We start from the raw sequence: 18,282 nt of genomic DNA on the forward strand, positions 1-18,282 counted from the left end.
CTCCCTTTCTCCAGGTGCCTCGCGAGGATGACGTTCCCCACCTGCAAGGGGTGGAGCAGACCTCGAGGTGGAGCGTCCTGCCCCGACGCCTCGCCCCTTACCTTAGCGGCGATGGCCCTCCAGGCCTGGAGAGGGCGCTGTGGGCGCTGGGCCGCTCTAGCCGGCGGGCGGACCCGGAGCCGGCTCGATGGTGGTGCGCTGTCCAGCATTTCAGCAATCGGCAGCGGCGGCGGCGCCCGCGGGAAGACGGAGGGCGCGGGGCCGCGGGGCCCGCGGAGCTGCCGAGCCGAGCCGAGCCGAGCCAAGCCAAGGAGGCGGCCCAGACCAGTGGGGCGGCGGGGCCTGGCTCCAGCACCCGGCAGAGCGCGGCGGCCAGAGGGGAGGTGAGAGCCCCAGGTGGGGCGGGGGCATTTCCCAGAGGGGCTGGGGCTGGGCTGAACCTCGGGCCTCCCCAGCCGGTGACCCGGGCTGCAGGCCCCGGAGCAGAGGGTCATTGTTGGGGGACTGGTAGAGTTCTGTCCGGGGGTGCGAGGCACCTGGAGAACAGAGATGAACGTTGATCTTTTCATAGAGAGAGATGGAGAAAGTGAGAGCCCTGCGGGGTCATGGGCAGGACTCTCCTGGGTATAAATGATGGTGGCCCTACCCACGAAGGTGGCAGGGAGGCCCCCATCAGCAATCTAGTTGCCCTCCCCCAACTGAGGAGAAGGACCTACTCCCCAGGGAAGGGAGAGATAAATGCAGGGACCCTGTGGAGATGCTGGTCACTGGCAGAGGTGGAGGGAGCAGGCCCCCACCTGGATGCTGGGCCTCTGTCCAGCAGGGGGTGCCCGCATAGGGGACAGTCTGGCCCCTTTCCCAGCTATCCAAATGCCCCTGGGGAGGCAGGAGCTGGCAATGAGAACTGGGTCTCACACAGGCTGGCATTTACTTTCACACTGGGAAGAGGATGGAAGACACAGATGAGAAAATAGCCACTAGGAGTTTGGGAGGAGGGTTCTCAGTGGCCTCTCTGGATTCCCAGAGAGAGTTTCTAGATCCCAGAGTGGGCCCAGCCTCATGGCAAATTCTTGGTACAGAGAAGAGCTGAGAAAAGAGACGCAGACTCTGCCTTGCCACCTCCTCCCCCTCCCTCCCAGGGCTCCTGCCTGGACAATGTTGAAGCCTCCTGCAGTTTCTGCTCCTGGCAGAAGGTCCACTGTGAGGACAGGTCTGGGGAGAGCAAGAAAAAGGCACCCAGGTCTGACCTGGTACTCCAGATCCTGTGCTCTGTCCCAGCCGTAACTTCTCACTCCCCCCAAGAACCTCACTCACTTGCCCACTCCTGGCATTGGGGACCTGGGCTGATCTTTTGTTTTATGTCAAGAGAAAAGGCAGGTACTTTGATGGAGAACAGAATAGGGGCTGGACAGTTCCTCTGTCTAGGGGGCATCTTAAGGTCATAGTCCCAGCTTGTGCCAAATTCTTCCCCAACCAGAAATAGGACCCAATTGTCTAGGAATGTGCTCCCACACAAAACCAAGTTTGAGGTTCCTTAACTTTATGCCCCATCCCACTCTCCTGTGAGGGGTGGAGGAGGAATTCTTGAAGAGTGACTGAAGAGTGGGGGTGGGAGTCATGGACTCTGAAGTCAGAGAGGCAGGGGATCAAATCTAGGTTATGTGACCTCAGGTAAGCCACTTAACCTTTCTGAGCCTCTTGCCCAGTCTGTAAAACAGGGATAGTGTTAACCATATCTCCTTTGCTGTTGAAAGACATAATCCAAATAATGAGTAGGAAACTACTTTCAATCTGTAAGATGTTGGATATGTATTAGTAAGAATTCCTTAAGGAGGGGCTGGATAAAGGTGGGAAAGTGTTCAGCAATCCTCGAGACTTGTCTTTCTCCTCCCAGAGGAGGTGGACAGTGGTCAAGGGCATCATGCCAAGCTCCACCCTAGGCACAAGGCTACACTGGGCTCAGTGAATCCTCACAAAAGCTTCCCATAGAAGTCATCATTGTCCCTTTTTCAGAGCTGAGAAACAAGGCTTGAGTGACTTTCCCAAGGTCATGAAGCCACTCAAGCTGTCTTCCCTGGGGCAGAAGTGTTTGTTGACAACCTGTCCCAACCTCTTGATATCAAGCCTCAGTTAAATGCCAGTTTCTTGATTCATGATGCCAGATTTACAGGTGGGGAGCCTGAGGCACATGGGTGAGACTGTACAGTGCCGTATAGATGACTCCCCCAAGGTCACTGGGATATTTGAAGGTAGAATGAACTTTGAATGGCAACTGGCTGCTCCCGCTACCATCACTGTCCCACCTGCAAAGGGAGAGTCTGGGTCTGTCAGGCCCATCTGTTCACTATACCTGCATCCCTCATCCCCTGCCTGGCAGCCTCTTGCTGACCTCGGCAAGCCTGTGACTGCCTGTTCCTTTTCAAATGCTCAGTCTTCACCCTCTGAAATGGCCCATGGCCACATGCAGCTGCCAACACTGCTGGGGTCAGTGTCCCTTACTATCTGCACCTCCTTTTCTGTTTACCTACACCCCAGGGACAAAGTCAGAGCTCCTCCTATCCCAGAAGCCAGCCAGGGGCACTGATAAGGAAGTTGGTAGGCAGCTGCCCCTCCCCCTCTTCTCCTACATATGCTCTGACCCCTGCTCCTGGGCCCAACCCTTCACATAAATATTTTCATTCTATTCACTTGTAACCTGGTCCCAAACGTGCTGCTTTCTCCTTTTCACAGAGAAGCACAACAAGGTCTAGAAATATGATGTGATGCTCCCAAGGTCATGGAGCAAGGTCTTGGCATAACCTAAGACCACTCCCTCAGGGCTCTGGGTGTCTTCTACAGTACTGCATTGTCCTCACTTCTGCAGGCTTTCCTGGGTGAGGATCAGCCAGGGCACTATGGGCCTCAAGGAGTCATGAGAGGTGATAGAGGAACTGAGGAGCTTGGGGACAGGAATCTAAAGAACTTTTTGTGTGACCTTGAACATATCCCTTCCCCTCTCTGGGTCTCAGTGTCCTGGACCATAAAATAATAGGATTTGACTGATAACCTCCAAAGTCCCTGTTAGCACCAACATTTGGAGACCTCTCTATTGTAGGTATCTATACATCAGGAAGCCTGTGGTTCCATCAGCAGAAAGAGAAGTCACCTCCAGTGTTTCAGGGCTTGATTTATTAGTTGCAGCTGAGATTTCAAATCCACCCATCCCTCCTCATGACGGACATGAAGTCCTAACCAAAGAGGAAAATAGAGCCTGAAGAAGCCCCGCAGCTCACCTGAGGGTCCTAGCTCTTGCTGAGCTAAGGTCAGGCCCCCTCTGGTCCTGAGTGTAAGGTGACCTGCAGAGACAGAAGATATCTCCATATACTTCCTAGAATGTGTCCCCTCACCAGAGCCAGGAGACCCCAGGACCCTATGCACAGATGCAGGAAGAAGCAGGGTAAGACAATTGAGACTGATTCATGGAGTTTGGAGGAGGAAAAGTGGTTGCATTGCTGTTCTAGAAGGAGGCAAGGCCTAAGAGGGATCGGCTTAGCATGGCAACTGGTCCCAGCTAACCAGGGAGGATCAGCAAGAAACGGAGTGGTTCCTTCTCAGTTCCAGCCTGTCGGCCCAGAGGAAGACTGGGAAGCTCAAAGAGAGGGGGACCCACTGCGGGGCAGAAGGCTCAGTGAGGAAGAGGAGCTCAGGGAGGTGGCGCTCAGAGGAGACCTGTGGTCAGTGAGGTGGGAGGCTAAGTAAGAGGGAGAAGAGAGGAGGGACCAAGATTGGGCAGGAGACCCAGAAGAACAGACGGCTCATTGCCAACCATCAGAAAACCCAGCCTGGCCCAGCCTAGTTTTTGGTTTTTCAGTACTGGAGGTTGTACCCAGGGTGCTCTATCACTGAGCTGCATCTCCAGTCCTTTTTATTTGTTATTTTGGGACAGGGTCTCACTAAGTTGTTGAGGCTCACCTTGAACTTGCGATCTTCTTGCCTCAGCCTCCCAAGTCACTGGGATTATAGGCATGCCCAACCTCACCAGATCATCAATGACTTCCTGTTCCCCCTTCATTCTCTTCTGGGTCATGAGCTCAGGAAGACCACAGCGCCATCCTCAGAGGCCCAGCCCCAATGGCCCCATGTCATCTAGAATGGGGCTCTCAAGGACCCTGGGCAAGTGAGCTATGTTCAGGCTGACCATTCATTGGTCTGGAAGAAATGTCTTGGTGGTCACATATTCCGTGGCTCCAGAGCAGCCCCCAAGCCATAGGACACCCCCTGTGGCTAAAAGCCACCAGCCTGCGGGTCTGCGGTGCTTCTTCCTCGGCAGGCAGCCGGGCCTCAGCCTCCTGCCGCCCTTGCCCTGGCCTCCTGCCCACTGCAGAGGCTACTGTGCCAGCTGAAGCTGGCTGGCAGTACCTGGCTCCCTCAGCATCCTGCCAGGGGCTCTGAGGGCTACAAGGAGGCTGGTCTGAGTTCCCTGGACCCAGGGGTCTGGGCGCCTTCCTCAGCTGGGTGCCCCTGCCATCATTCCCCAGAAGCCCCAGGATGGAGGCAGGCTGAAGCAAGCTGTGTTGAATTTTTTTGATTTTAAGAATGGCATGTTTTCATTGTTCAAGACTTGGGGAATTCAGAAACCAAGGAGAAAATTAAGAATCCACTGCCCAAAGATGAGCACTGTGAACGTGGTGAGGTATTTCCTTGTGGGCTTTTCCCCACATATCCACAGATACACAGAGTCAGTACTTGGGAGTCTGCCATTGGGAGAGACCTCTGTCTCATTTCTCACTCTGTCACGAGCATTCTCTGATGTCTTCAAAGATTCTTCATAAAGCAAACTTTATTTTTTTTTCCTGGTGCTAGGGGTCCGATCCTTCTGTGGTCATGGTCACATCAAGGCTGGACATGGGTGTAGCTGCTTCCCAGGAAGCCAGTGAGAGTTGAGGAGAGAGCCTGGCCTCTGTCCTGCCCCTTTGGGTAGGCACATCTTTGGTGTCTGCTGGCTGTAGGTTTCACTTGGAGAGGATGGCTGTGTGACCTGTGTACCAGTTCAACCAGAACGTGAGGTGGGCCTGTCTCCTCGGGCCTCTCTTCCAGGGACCGAGGCAGGGACTAGCCAGAGTAGCTGTTGGGGAGAAGTATGAGAGGCTCGCATATCCCCTGGAGAGAACATGGGCCCGGCATCACCTCAGAAGAAAGAGTTCAGAATCGGAATTAAGCGACTCCCGCCCTCCTGGGCTCTGATCTCACCTGGGCCCCACACCCACCCTCAGGTCTGTTTCCTGTCCTGTAAAATGGACATGATAGTACCTGCCTCCAGGTGTGCTTTAAGTGGCGCAGATAATCCATATGAAAGCACCCCAGGAAGGATCTAGCATGTTCCTGAGAGGTGGTGGGCATCATCTGAGTGGTGGAGACTATACAATGGATATTTAGTAAACCCTTCCTATTTGGGGGGCACAGTATGATCCTGGGACACAGAGGTGAATCTGATGCTGACCCTGACCTTGAGGCACTTTTGGAGCAGTGGGAAAGGCAGGCAGGTGTGGGAACTGGCAGTGATGACCCACTGAGGTTCTGCTAGAACTAAGTTGCCCACAGTTATACGGGGAGAGGTGGCATTTCAGTTGCACCTTGAAGATTACCAGAGGAATGACACTCCAGAGGACACCATAGGCAGTGGCACAAAGGTATGAAAGTCCTGGATGGATGTGGGGGAGAATGAGGCATCTGATGTGGCCAGAACAGAGGGCAGCTCAGGGGGAGTGCTGGGCTAGGTGAGGCCTTGAAGAGCCTTCAAAGCCACTCAGGAGCTGGGAATTAGTAGGAAAGCAATGAGGGTCACAGAAACCTTGGAGCAGTGTCATGAAATGATCAGGCAGGCACTTCCAGAAGCCCACACACTGCAGCAGGTTCAGGGAGAGGGATAGAGAGAATGACACAAGGCCCAGAGGCCAGAGAGGAGCCACAGCTCCACCTGGCAGGAGGCGATGGGACAGGTGAAGAGGAGCCGCGCTGGCCCCAGGGAGAGTCGACAGGTGAGGGTGTGCACGCGCTGCAAGCTAGGCTGACTCAGGGAGAAAGGAAGACCTGGAGGAAGGGGCAAACCCAAGGACAGGGAAGGACGGAGGTAGGCAGCCTGGCCCTCCATGCCCATCTCCAGCTGAAATCAGAGCCCTATCACAGACAGAGACCCCAGGTGGGGAGAGCAGGCTTCAGGCCAGGAAGAGCAGCCTCCTCCATCAGGACATCAGAGGGGGCTTCAGGCAGGGAGGGAAGCAAGCTGGGATGCCTATCAGATTCTGCCGCTGGGCAGTCCTGTCCCCCTCCCTGCCTGGCCCTTTCTGACCCAGGCATCTTGGTCCTTGTGACCCCCCCCCCCCCCCCGTTATTATCCCCAGAGTTCCTCTTTCTCCTCTGCCTCTTGAATGATCTCTTCCCCTGCTCCTTGGACAGCAGAGAGCAGCTGTGGCCACCCATTCATCCATTCAGTCGTCCATTCATCCAACGTGTGCTCTGCAAGCACCTCTGAGTTTAAAAGCTCCATTATCATTGTCATCCTCCAAGCCTGTGGTGGACACTGGATAAAGGGAGGAACAAGACAGTCCTGGCACAAGAGCAGCTCTCTGTGCTTCAAGGAGCAAGGCTCCTAAGCTGGAAATGCTCCTGGGTGGAAGATGGGTGATGTGGGAGATCCCAGGGTGGCCAGGGCTCCGGTGCAGGGAGGGGCAGCTGCCTGTTGACTTCAGAGCTGGCTTCACAGATGGGCCACATTGAATGAGTTCAGGTTTGCCAGAGGGGACAGGCACCAGGGCTTGGGGGATACTGTGGAAAGAGAGTCAGGGCCCAGGCCAATGAGCCAAAGACCCAGCTGGAGAGGGAAGCTGCAGGGGACAGGGCCCTGGCACCTTCCCCTGTGGCTACAGAGAGGACAAGGAGGGCTCCCAGCAGGTAAGCACAGACCAGGGCTGTTTCAGAAAGGTCACCTCTGAAGGACGAGCATAATTTGCACAGATGGAGAGAACTGGGGGACTGCGATGTGTCTTCAGAACACGGGTCACAAGGCCTGAGGCCATCCTGGGACACCCAGAACACCATAGCTGTGATCTGAAGGTGCCTCTGTATTTCTAGAACAGTCACAATAAGCAGATTCCTAGGACCCACCCCAAATGACTGAGTGAGAATTGGAGAGGGGGGTCTGGGGCTTGCCATTTTTAAAGCTCCCAGGTGACAATGTACTGGGGCCTCCTTGCCTTACATATGCGTCCCCTTTGCCTGGGATGCCCTCCTTCCCTCTTCCTCTACCTCCTTGAACTTTAGGTGCTGCCTGGTCATCTTCAGTGTGACGTCTTGTGCCAAGCTGTCTTCTGTGTGTCCCCAGGTGCCCAGGGCTACTTCCTGCTTGGCCCCTCTTATTCTCTGTTCTCACTGCTGTTCTCTCTTTGGTCTCATTTCTCATTTCCTGGATGGCAGGTCCCACATCCTAATGTCAACACATCTCTTCCTCAAGGTATCGTAAGAAGTATGAGGTGGTCAGTGAGGGAAACTGAGGCACAGAGAGGTTCTCCATAGGCACATATCCCCCAGCTCAGAGGTGGTGCAACCCTGGGGCTGTACCATCCCAGGATGCCCCAGACTGGCTGCTCCCTGAGGGCAGGGACTGTACATTTGTTGCTGCGGGTGTCCCCTGCAACACAGGCTGACACACAGGAAGTGCTCCCTGTTCTCACCTGTAGGATGGGTTGAAGGATGGTAGTTCCCTCCCAGGGCTGCTCTGTGGCTTGGGAAGTCCACGGCCTCAATGGAGGTTATAGCCTCTGAGGTGCTTGTTCTGGGGAGGGGGTGATGGCAGCAGAGGTGGGGGCTTCCCTCTGGGATTTTAGGGTGCAATGTTTCCTAGACAAAAGGCCTTCTCGGCCTCTGCTATGCTGACGTTCAGACTCTCCCACAAAAGACCCTCTGGAACCTGGCCAGGGACCTGGGGAGGGCTTGTAACTGGGGTGGGGTCAGACATCCTGATAAAGACCCTGGCCTGATGATCAAGCCAGGTGGAGACTCAGGCCATAGCTGCACGGGAAGTCCCCCATTCCCCGTGTGACCTTAAGGGGCTCACCCCTCCCCAGTGCAGAGGACCTCCCTCCCACCCTCACCCATCATTCGTGCCTCCACCCGCCATCCCTTAGGAGCTGTGGGTTATTGTCAATGATGTTGTTAATTAACTGCTTAATTAACTATTTAGGCTAATCAGATTAATTGACATTAATTGGTTACCATTTGTCAAGGACCCTGGAAAGCTATGCCTCTCAGAGTTGGAGTGTGTGACTGGTGCTGGGCAGGGGAGTCAGAGAATCTGTTGTCACACTGTAGAGCTGCGGGTGAGCAGGTCGCAGGCAGGGGCAGAACCAGAAACCAGGGCTGCTGCCCAGGGACTGAGCACCTCTGGCAGCTCTCAGGGCTGAGCCCTGACTTATCATCCCCTCCTCTCCTCGATTACAGGGGGAAAAAAAGGGTTTGACAGGGACCAGGAGAAAGAGTAGTAGACTTCCCTTCCTGCATCCCCAAGGGTTATAAAGACCTCAGAGGGGGAGAGACCTTAAAATTCTAAATAAGCCGTGATATAAGTAGGTCACTACATAATAACTGCTGGGACACAGCAGGCATATTCAGTCAAAAAAACAGAAGATGAGCAGTTTAGGGTAGATAAAATATGCAAAATATTAAACTGTGATAAAATTATCAGATTTGCATTATTTAGTCAATTACAGCCCCTCAAACCCATAGTACATTTTAATGCCTGTTTAAAAAAACACAACTTACAGTTTTAAATTATAGCACTTGAAATAACAACAACAAAAAAAGCTACTATGAATTGCATCCTACGTTTCAGGAAGAAAAAAAGCCAACCCATTCAAAAATGGGAGTGTGAGTCTGTCTTCAGAGACAGTTTCTTAAGATCAAATGGCTTCTGGGTCAAGTCCAATGTCGGGCTGGGATTCAGGAGGCTCCAGTCTTGTCTTGACTTTTCCATGGACTCCAGGGTCCCTTCTCTCTCTGGGCCTCAGTTTCCTTGATGGCGAGTCCCCAGCCTGTCTTCTTGTTTCCTTGGAGCAGAGGTGTGGATGTCCAGGATACTGGAGATGCATACAAATGTGGTGGGGAGCAGAGGGGTTGTTGGTGGTAGAAGGGTCAAGCCTCCAACATGCAAGGGGAGCTTCCTGCCTCCCCAACAGGAAGAGGGCTCCCAGCTTGGTGACAGAAGTCTAGCACAGTAAGGGAAGACCTGAAGAGTGGATATGGGGTCTCTCCCCATTTACTGCCCAATCCTGCAGCCCCCGGGGGAGGAAGGACCGGGAGAGACTGGAGGCTGTTGCCTAGCAACAAGAGGCGCATCTGGATCGATGGGAAAGGCAGGCGATGCTCCAGCCCCCAGCCCTGCTCTCTCTTTGATCTCAGCCAGCCCAGCAGGAACCTGGGGGGGATGCCCAGGGCGGCCTGCCTGATTAGAGCTGAGTCAATAGAGGGAATTTTCCATAATGAGATCGTGTGGGCAGTGGAGGCAGCTGCCCCTGGCTCCTCCCTGCGCTCTCCCTGGTGGGTGGAAGGGGCCTGTCTGTCTATCCAGCACCCAGCCTTCCTCCCGATAGCTCCTGGGGTGGGGAAGACATATCACCTCCCAAATTTGATTCTTCTCAGTCTTGGGCTGCCAGAGACTCAAAACCAAGCCCTTCCAAGAGCCTACAGAATCCAGGCCCCTGAGTTCCAGATAAGAGAAACCGAGACCCCAAAAGGAAAAGGGATCTGGTCAAGCAGTTTCTGGTCCATCTTGCTTTCCTCAACCTGGCTCCCAGGTGCGACCTGAGAGGGTCGTGTCCTGTGGGGAAGAGAAGAAAGAGGTGGCAGCTAGGGAGAGCCAATAGATACCTCCAATTTCACAGCAGGGTCATCCTCGGAGGCCAGCTCTTTTTTTGCGGGGGCTCCTCAGAGAGCATGGAGACCTGACCCAGGGCTCTCTGGCTTGTACCCCTAGCAAGACAAAGATCACAGTGCCCCCCAGCCAGTGACAGCTCAGACAGTTCTTTCTCAGGCTCAGCTGAAGCTGCTTTTTGGGGACATCCCCCAACCCATCCCACTTCCTGTTCTAGCTCAGGCAGTCCTGGCTAAGCTGCTCCCCATCTGGAGGGCAACAGTCTCCCTGAAGGTCACAAGGCCGGGCAAGGAAGAGCAGGGCAGGCTGGTTGGAGCAGGGATTCCTGAGACCAAAATGTCACTTGCTTATTTGACATCGGTTCTGTCTATACACATCTGGATTGAATAGGTCTGTATTCTTTTCATTAGCCAATATGGGCTGTTCCACTAGGTCTTTACGACTGGAGTGCGGGGTCCTGTTTTCCTGTGTCGGTAAAGCTAGTCTGAACTGACTCAGCTGGGTCTGTCCTGGGCTACAGTGGTCTGCACTGGTCTTGCCTGGGCGGTGTGGCCTGTACTGTGCTCACTGTTAGAAACCCAGTGCTCACTGAAGCCTCCTTGTCCCTGGGGACCTGCCACATAGATTTCTGATCTGGGAATCCAAATTGGAGCTGACATAGTTAGGGGCCCTCAGCTGGTGGGCAGGAGCCTGGGTGCCCTGCAAGACCTTCCTGTCTGTTCAGAGACAGAGCTTATGGAGTTGGTGACAGCGTGGCCTGTGCAAATGTCAACACGCAGAGCCTGGGAGAGCAGTGACCAAGGACCTTTCCCACTGAAGTCTCTGGAGATGGCAGTGGTAAAATACGAGCCAGGAGCTCAGTGTCAGGGCAGACTCTGGCTGGATTTCAACAGATGTTCACGGATGGCTGCCCTGTGCCAAGCCCTGTGCTGGGCTTGAGGGACAGAAAGGTGGATCAGCCCAGTCACTGCCCTTAGAGCCCTCAGCTGGTCAGGGATCAAACATGATGGAATGAGGCAAGTGCTGACAGCCGGAGGGTGACCTCCTTCTAGGAGGTCAGAGAAGGCTTCACGGGGGAGGTGATGCTTGTCTGGGGTTGCAGGAAGAAGGAAAGAGGAAGGGCATTCCAGGCACCAGGAACAGCATGTGAGACAGGTGCTAGCCTGGGGCTGAACAGGCTGCTCAAGACCCAAGCGCCAGCAAAGTTGCGCCTGGGCTCTTCCGCGGTCAGCAGGCTCACCTTCCCTGCCTTGCCTGCCCTGGGTGCCCCTCTGGGCTCTGATAACTTCACCTGCCCAGCCGCCCCCACCAATGCCACAGGCCACGGCTGCAGGGAAGGAATCAAGCCAACCCTTGCCAGGCATGGCTGGACCCAGCCCCAGACAGGAGCGGGGAGAGCAGGAGAGGGGCCACAGGGATGCCGCCAAGGCACCCGGTGCTGTGCCAGCAGCCACGCAGACCAGGCGCCTGCCTCTCCTGGAACCAGCCCTCCTCCCCCAGCCCCGCCAGCCCCAGCCTGGGGGCTCTGGCCAAGTTCCTCCTCCAGCTCCAGCAGGGGCACAGGAAGCTCCAGCTGCTGAATAATTGAAAGGAAGGCTTTCAGCATTTCTCCCTCCCCCAGCGGCAGCGTCTTCTGGAGGGTTGGGTAACAAACAGCAGCGCCAGCACCTCCCCAGAGAGACTCCAAGGAGGCCGGGAGGAAGCTCGCTGGTAACCCTCTCACTGCCGCTGCAGAGGCGGGTCGGTGTCTGTGCAAAGTGACCTTATCAGCCTCCTAGCCTTCGCCAGTTCACACTGATTTGGGATGGGACAGTGTCTACCCGATCTGATTGATCCCTGTTCTATATTTTCTACTCATTCCTGTAGTCTGGTTGTCCTAGTTCATGGGTGACAGCTAGTGCTTAACACAGAGAGCTTACGGTGCACCTGCTACTGCAGGGCATGTATATTAACCCCTTCATCCTCATAACCATCCTGAGAAGGGGTCCTGATGGCAATTCCAGTTTGCCAGTGAGGAACAAGAGCACCAAAGCTAAGTCACTCAGGGGCACACAGGAAGGAATTTGAACCCAGGTAGACAGAGCCAGCTTTCCTGCTGCTTGCTGATCCCCACAGGTCTGTCTTGGTTGGTGTGGACCGTATTATCCTTTAGGATCAGACCTTCCTCCAAAGGGTAAGGGTGACCAAAATGAGGGTCTAACAGAGAGATCTTTCCAAAATGAAACTCTGGCCCTGATCTCCCCAGCTCGATACCCTGCACAGACTCCCTGCTGCCTGCAAAGTGTGGTCCTGTCTTCTTGGCCTGGCCCTCACTCCTCTTCTACCCCCTGGGCTCAGCTGCCACGGCCACGTACTTCCCTCTCTCACCCCATGGCCCCCATACCCTGCCAGGACATTTTCTTCCCCTTCTTTGTCTCTTGAATGCCTACTTATGCTTCAAGATCCTTCCTGCAAGAAGACCCCCCAGCTATGGTCCTGCCCACGTAGCCAGCTCAGCCTAACATCTCTGCCATGTATCTCCCATCCCAGAATCAGTGCCACTCTCCTGAACTTCCCCCCTTGTCCTCTGAGCACCAGAGTAGCCACCCAGGAGATGTGTGACTGAATGCGTGACTCTAACCTAGAGCTCGTGGGGCATCTCTGGATGCCGTGGCCCTGACTCCCCAGCTGTCCCTCTTGGGTGGGGGGCATGGGAGCTCCCCATTCATTGAAGCTGTGTGGCCACTGTTTGTCCTGTCTCTGTAACATGTCAGTGTCACTGTGCAGCCTGGCTTCCACCTGTATTCCTTGGCTGAAATAGAAATGGCTTCTCCAGCCTGAAAAAATATCTTGATGACTCGGTTGCCTCATGCTCGTCTTTTCCAAGAGGCCCAGCCGTAGCTTCAGAACCGAGGTACCCAGTTGCCTGTGTGTTTGTAAGTTTAGTCACGTTTCTGACAGTTACAAAGAATATTTTTCCTCCAGAAAACTCAGGCGCCATGTCCCTGTCACCCCTTCTACACTGGGCTTTTCCTCTGGAAGGTTTCATCCAGCATCCACAGTCCCCACCTTCACAGGAGTGCCGCTTCCTATGTCCAGCATCCAAACTCACCCTGCTCCCTGGACCGGCCATGCCCTGGGCCTTGGCCTGGAGAGTCCCCTGCCCAGACACCCTGTTCCTTACCTGGGGAAGATGCATCTCCAAAGGGCCATTTCAAACATTGTTCCCTTTGCAAAACCTTCCCTGAGCTTCCCAGGCAGAAGTAGACCCTCTCTGGTCTCCTTTTGCTCTCCTCGCTGGGGGTGGAGCAGGGAATGGTATGAGGACCCATCTCCATATCAAGCCTGTCACTGAAAAAAAAAAAGAATGAGTGATCCCACCAAGCCACAAGGTAGGGGAGTGTCATCTCCGTGTTATAGGTGAGAAAACAGGCTGGGGCGGCTTGATGACTGATCACCCGGCAGAAGTGGTGGAGCCGGTGGAGCCGGAGTTCAAGCTAAGTCTTCTGACTCCAAGTCCAGAGCCCCCTCACTAGTGCTCCCCAGTGGTGGTGGGTCTGATGGGGCACAGCAGGAGGATGCAGCGTCCATAAGGTGGTTAAATTGCATGTGACCACACACAGCTTCCTTGAAGGGTGCCTTTGAGGGTGTGAAGGCCCTGAGTCATTGGGAAGGCGGGTCTCCGCAGGCTGGGACAGGGAAAGGACCGTCTAGAGCTGTTTCCGGGAGCGTGAGAGGCTTGAGCCCCAGGACAAAGGAAGCTGCAGGACTGTGGAGTGGTGCTGTCCGCGGTGCTGAAAGCCAGAGGGGCCGCGGGTGAGGGCACCAGCTCGCAGAGGTCAGTGGTCAGCCGCACGGCAGGGGACGGGGAAGTGGCCCAGGTCATCTCAGCAAGCTCCTCCAAAGATGCCTCCCCACTGCCCAGGTGTGGCCTCTGCTCTCCCTCCTCCCTGCCTGTGCCCTCCCCTATCAGAAACCTCATTCACTCCAGTTTTAGTCTTCAACTCTCTGATGGTGACACCCAGATCAGGCCCAGATCTCTCTCGTGATCAGAACCAGACTCACGGCCTGAGGCTCCCCAGACATCTCCACAGGATGTCCAGGGAATCTTCACACACACCACGTTAAAAACAGGACAGTCACCGCTGACAACTAATAGTAATGACCGCTAGGACCATTTGTGAGACATCCGTTGTATGCCAGGTCCTGGAATCGCAGGTCACATGCATTCATCCTTTACCACAAACCTATGAGGAGGATGCAATTAGTTCGTCCACTTTACAGGCAAGAAAACCAAGGCACAGAGAGTTTAGGTCCTGTGCCCAAGGTCACCCAGCTTATGAAGTCCCGAAGAGCATAGCCCTGTCCCCACTCCAAATCAGAGATCTCCAGGGCAGGGCTGCATCTTCCCTCAGACCTACCTGTGTCCTCTGCTCACCGAAGCCCTGCTCCCTCTCCCCAAGCTCTGACCGGGGCACTCCTGACCTGAGCATCTTCCCCCTCTAGGCCCCGGGATGAGTGATGACCTTATTAGCTGAAAGGCCTTGGTGCCTGTCAGCAGTTGGACAGACTGGACCCTGCCACATGGATGGGCTGTTTCACCTTCAGTTAGTCACCAGCAATGATGGACTGGCAAGCACTAGGGTCCAATCTGTGGCCCATCCTGTCTGTGGCCAGACCTGCTCAGGAGACTCAGGCTGGGGCCTGTGGGCAGGAAGAAAGCCCAGGGATCCCCCCATCAGTCCTCTGGCCCTTTAACCATTTCCTGACTGGCAGAAGAGGGAGTGTTAGTCAGAGCTTCATGACTTAATCTGCACGTATGTTCACTGGTCTCAGCATTTGGGCTTGCTCTTGGGACCTGGCCTGGCACTGGGGAAAGCCTCAGCTGTTCCCCAGAGGTGGACAGGGTGGCTCTGGTCATTGGCTACCTCCAGTAGCCACCTGTGGGGTCCTTGAGTCTAGCCCCTTCATCATCCAGTGGAGGAACAAGGCCCAGAGAGGGTGAGGAACTTGCTCAAACTCTCACAGCCAATCAGCATTAGACAAAAAGGACTTCCTATTTGCTGCTTTGCCTCCAAAAAGATGCAGTGTCAATGTCCAAGGATGAACACGTGTTAGGGTTAGGGTTCTAGACTCCCTATTACCAGCTTGACCCCATCAATCCCTCATCCTCAACATACCCCCAGTCACCTTCCATGTTCCCCATCATAGTAAACGGCTGCACCATATGCATCTGGCCACCCAAGCCACAGACCCAGTGCCAGCAAGATGCTTCCTCTACCCACTACCTGTCAATCAAAGTCTACCTGCTGTAATATCCCTGGGGTCTTGTTCATCTTCAAATCTCAGCCTTTACCAGGTTGGAGTCCAGAGTGGATGCTGGGTGAGTGTTTGTTGAGTGACTAATATATTATTTATCTCCTATTTGAATAGGGAGCTCCCTCATCCTGGGATGAACTCCTTGGTTTTAAAGAGTTCAGGTTGTTACTAAGCAAAATGACTCTTTCCGACTGAGCGGAAGTTGACGCTAGGTAACTTCCCTGCAGGTGTTTGGCTTTATCTTCTGGAACCATCCAGCCTGATTGGGACTTTGCTCCTCTTGGTGTGGCCCAAGGAACAGCAGCATTGGTGTCACTTGAGTGAGGACTTGTTAGAAGTGAGAATTCTCTCCTAGCTTGGCTGGGCACACCTGTGATCCCAACCACTCAGGAGCACAGGCAGGAGGACTGAAAGTTCAAGGCCAGCCTCAGCAACTTAGAAAGACCCTGTCTCAAAATAAAAAATAAAAAGATTTGGGATTTGGCTCAATGGCTCACTGACTGTAGCTCAATGACTCTAGGTTCAATCTCTAGTACAAAAAAAAAAAAAGAAAAAAGAAATGCAAATTCTCGGGCCCCACCTTAAATCTACCAATCAGAGACTCTGGGAGGGGTGCCCAGCAGTGTCTGTATTAAAAATCTCCCCAGATGATTCTGATGCTCTGTAAAATTTAAGAAGGCTGCTGTGGACCACCGCATCCCACTCACTGGTCCACAGATGGGTTGCATCAGAATTACCTGGGGAACCGCAGCAATTTCACCCCCAGAGATTTTTTATTTCAGTAGATCTGGGGTGCATTGCAGATTGACTGGCATATAAAATATAGGACACCCAATTAAATTTGAATTTCAGATAAACAACGAATAATTTTTTAGAAGTATGTCCCAAATATGAAATTCATGAAATTCAAATTTAATTTAACGAGGCTTCCTCTGTTTTTATTTGCCAAGTCTGGCAACCCTCGCTAGAGAGCTGACTTCTAACAAACTCCTCAGCGGAAGTTTCAACCAGGTTTGACCTACATCCTCTTCTGTCCTTCAGATGTTTGAAGCTGGGGTTTCTGGCCACCTGTATGCTCCCATACTCTCCCGGTCCAGGCGGGACATTTTCGTTGGTGTAGCTGGATACCGCACGCACTTCTGACAGCCGCATCCTGCTATCGACTCACATCGAGTCTGTGATCATTGAAAATCCCTAAATCCTTCCTAAATGTGCTCCTTCTACGCTACATCTACTCCGTTCCCATTTTGGAAGGTTAGTCTGGGGCCCGGCTCCAGCATGCGGCATTTCTCACTATACTTTCCACCTTTTCAGCTACTTTCATTTTTTTCCATCTGTTGAGTCCTTTTAGATTCTGACTCTATATTTATGATCCCTCCCAGATTGTGTCCTCAGTGAATCGCATCTTCAGGCTATGGATGTCCCAGCCAATTGATAGTGAGCGCACAGGGTCAGGCACAAGAGGACAGAGTGCTGTGGTCCTCCATCTCAATGCCTCCGTTAAACGCCTGCATCTCATGTGACGCTGACCCATTAATCAGCTTCTTTTGAGAACAGCTCAATCAGTCGACCAATTACAACAGTGCAGAATAAAGTTGAGTGTCCCTTATCTGCAATACTTGGAATCAGACTGGATTTCAGGTTTTATTTGTTCAGGTTTTGGAGCGTTCGCATGCATGTAATGAGCTGTCTTGGGGATAGGACCAGGAAACTCATTTACATCTGATATACACCTCGGTACTCAGCCTGCAGGTGACTTTGTACAGTATTTTTAGTGCCGCCGTGTTTTGACTGCAGCCTGTCCCGTGAAGTCAGGGGTGGAATTTTCACTTGTGGGGTCACAACAGCTGATCGATTCATTTCTGATTCTGGAGCATTCCGGATCTGGGGCTTCTGGGTTGGGAATGCTCAGCCTGCATGGGCACCCACCAGTACGGTGCCTCCTTTTCCTTATGACATCTCACAATGCCCTGTGAAAGACAACGCCAGCTGCCTCACAGAGAGACCCTGAGTCTGCGGTAGCCCCCTGGTCTACAGGGCCAGCGGCCCTGACCAGTCAGCCTGGTCATTCTTAGGAGCTCGGCCCCTCCTCTAGGAGCCCAGAGGTCATCCTTTGAATGACCTGCCTCAGATTCCTGCCTGGCGCCTCTGCAACACACCAGGTGACGTTGGTGGAGTCCACCATCTGTCCTAGTGAAATCCAGAGGGCACCTGCCAGCGCCTGCCTTCACCACTGCCCTTGGCCCTCAATCATCTCTGCAACTCAGCAATGTCACCCAGGCATTCTGGGACTGGGGACAGAGCCGCTCCAGGCTTGGAGGTCTAAGCGCATTCAGAAGTATTTGCCAGCTCTGGCCAAGTTCCAGGGTGGCCAGGGGCAGAGGTGCAGAGCAGGTCCCAGGGCTGGAGCCTCGGCACCTGCTCCCCACAGCCCCAGGGGCTCCCTGCATTGCCCAGAGGCTCTGTGGAGCTGGGGCCAAGCGAAGGCCCCTCCACTGAAGGGGCTTGGGAGGGAGGCCGGTGCAAACAGACTGACCCTCAAGATTTAATGTCCAGGCACAGAGGTGGACAAAAGCCAAGGGAGCACCCGGAGGGAATGACTCAAACTTCCTGGAAGGGGGGATGACTTCCCGTAGGAGGTGACATTTGGGCTGGGCTCTGAAGGATGACTTGACACTCCCTCCATGGAGAACAGAAGAAAAGAAATTCCAGCCCCGGGAGCAGCCTGGGCAAAGGCCCAGAGCAGGAGGGCGGCCATGTGTCACTCAAAGCCGGGGCTGAAGGCTGATGGGGTGGGGTGTGGCAGAGGGGGAGTTTGGGCCTGTGCTCCGTCCCAGAGAGCTCGCCTGGCCCTGGGTCTCATCTGCAGCCTTGAGAAAAGGGAAAGGAGCAGGGGGGAGTCGTGAGATGGCAGAGGGCAGAAAGCACAGTGCCCTGAGGCCCTGAAGGCCCATGTGTCCGTGCGCCTCACCTGCACTGAGGCCGCGTGTGTCAGGCACTCTGCTGCACTAGTGTGGAAAACCAGCCCTCCCCCAGCCAGGGCCAGCCAGACCTGTGACCCCACAGGGACAGCAGCAAGT

This window comes from Marmota flaviventris, chromosome 19, assembly GCF_047511675.1.
Source record: "Marmota flaviventris isolate mMarFla1 chromosome 19, mMarFla1.hap1, whole genome shotgun sequence".
In the NCBI taxonomy this organism is placed as follows: domain Eukaryota; kingdom Metazoa; phylum Chordata; class Mammalia; order Rodentia; family Sciuridae; genus Marmota; species Marmota flaviventris.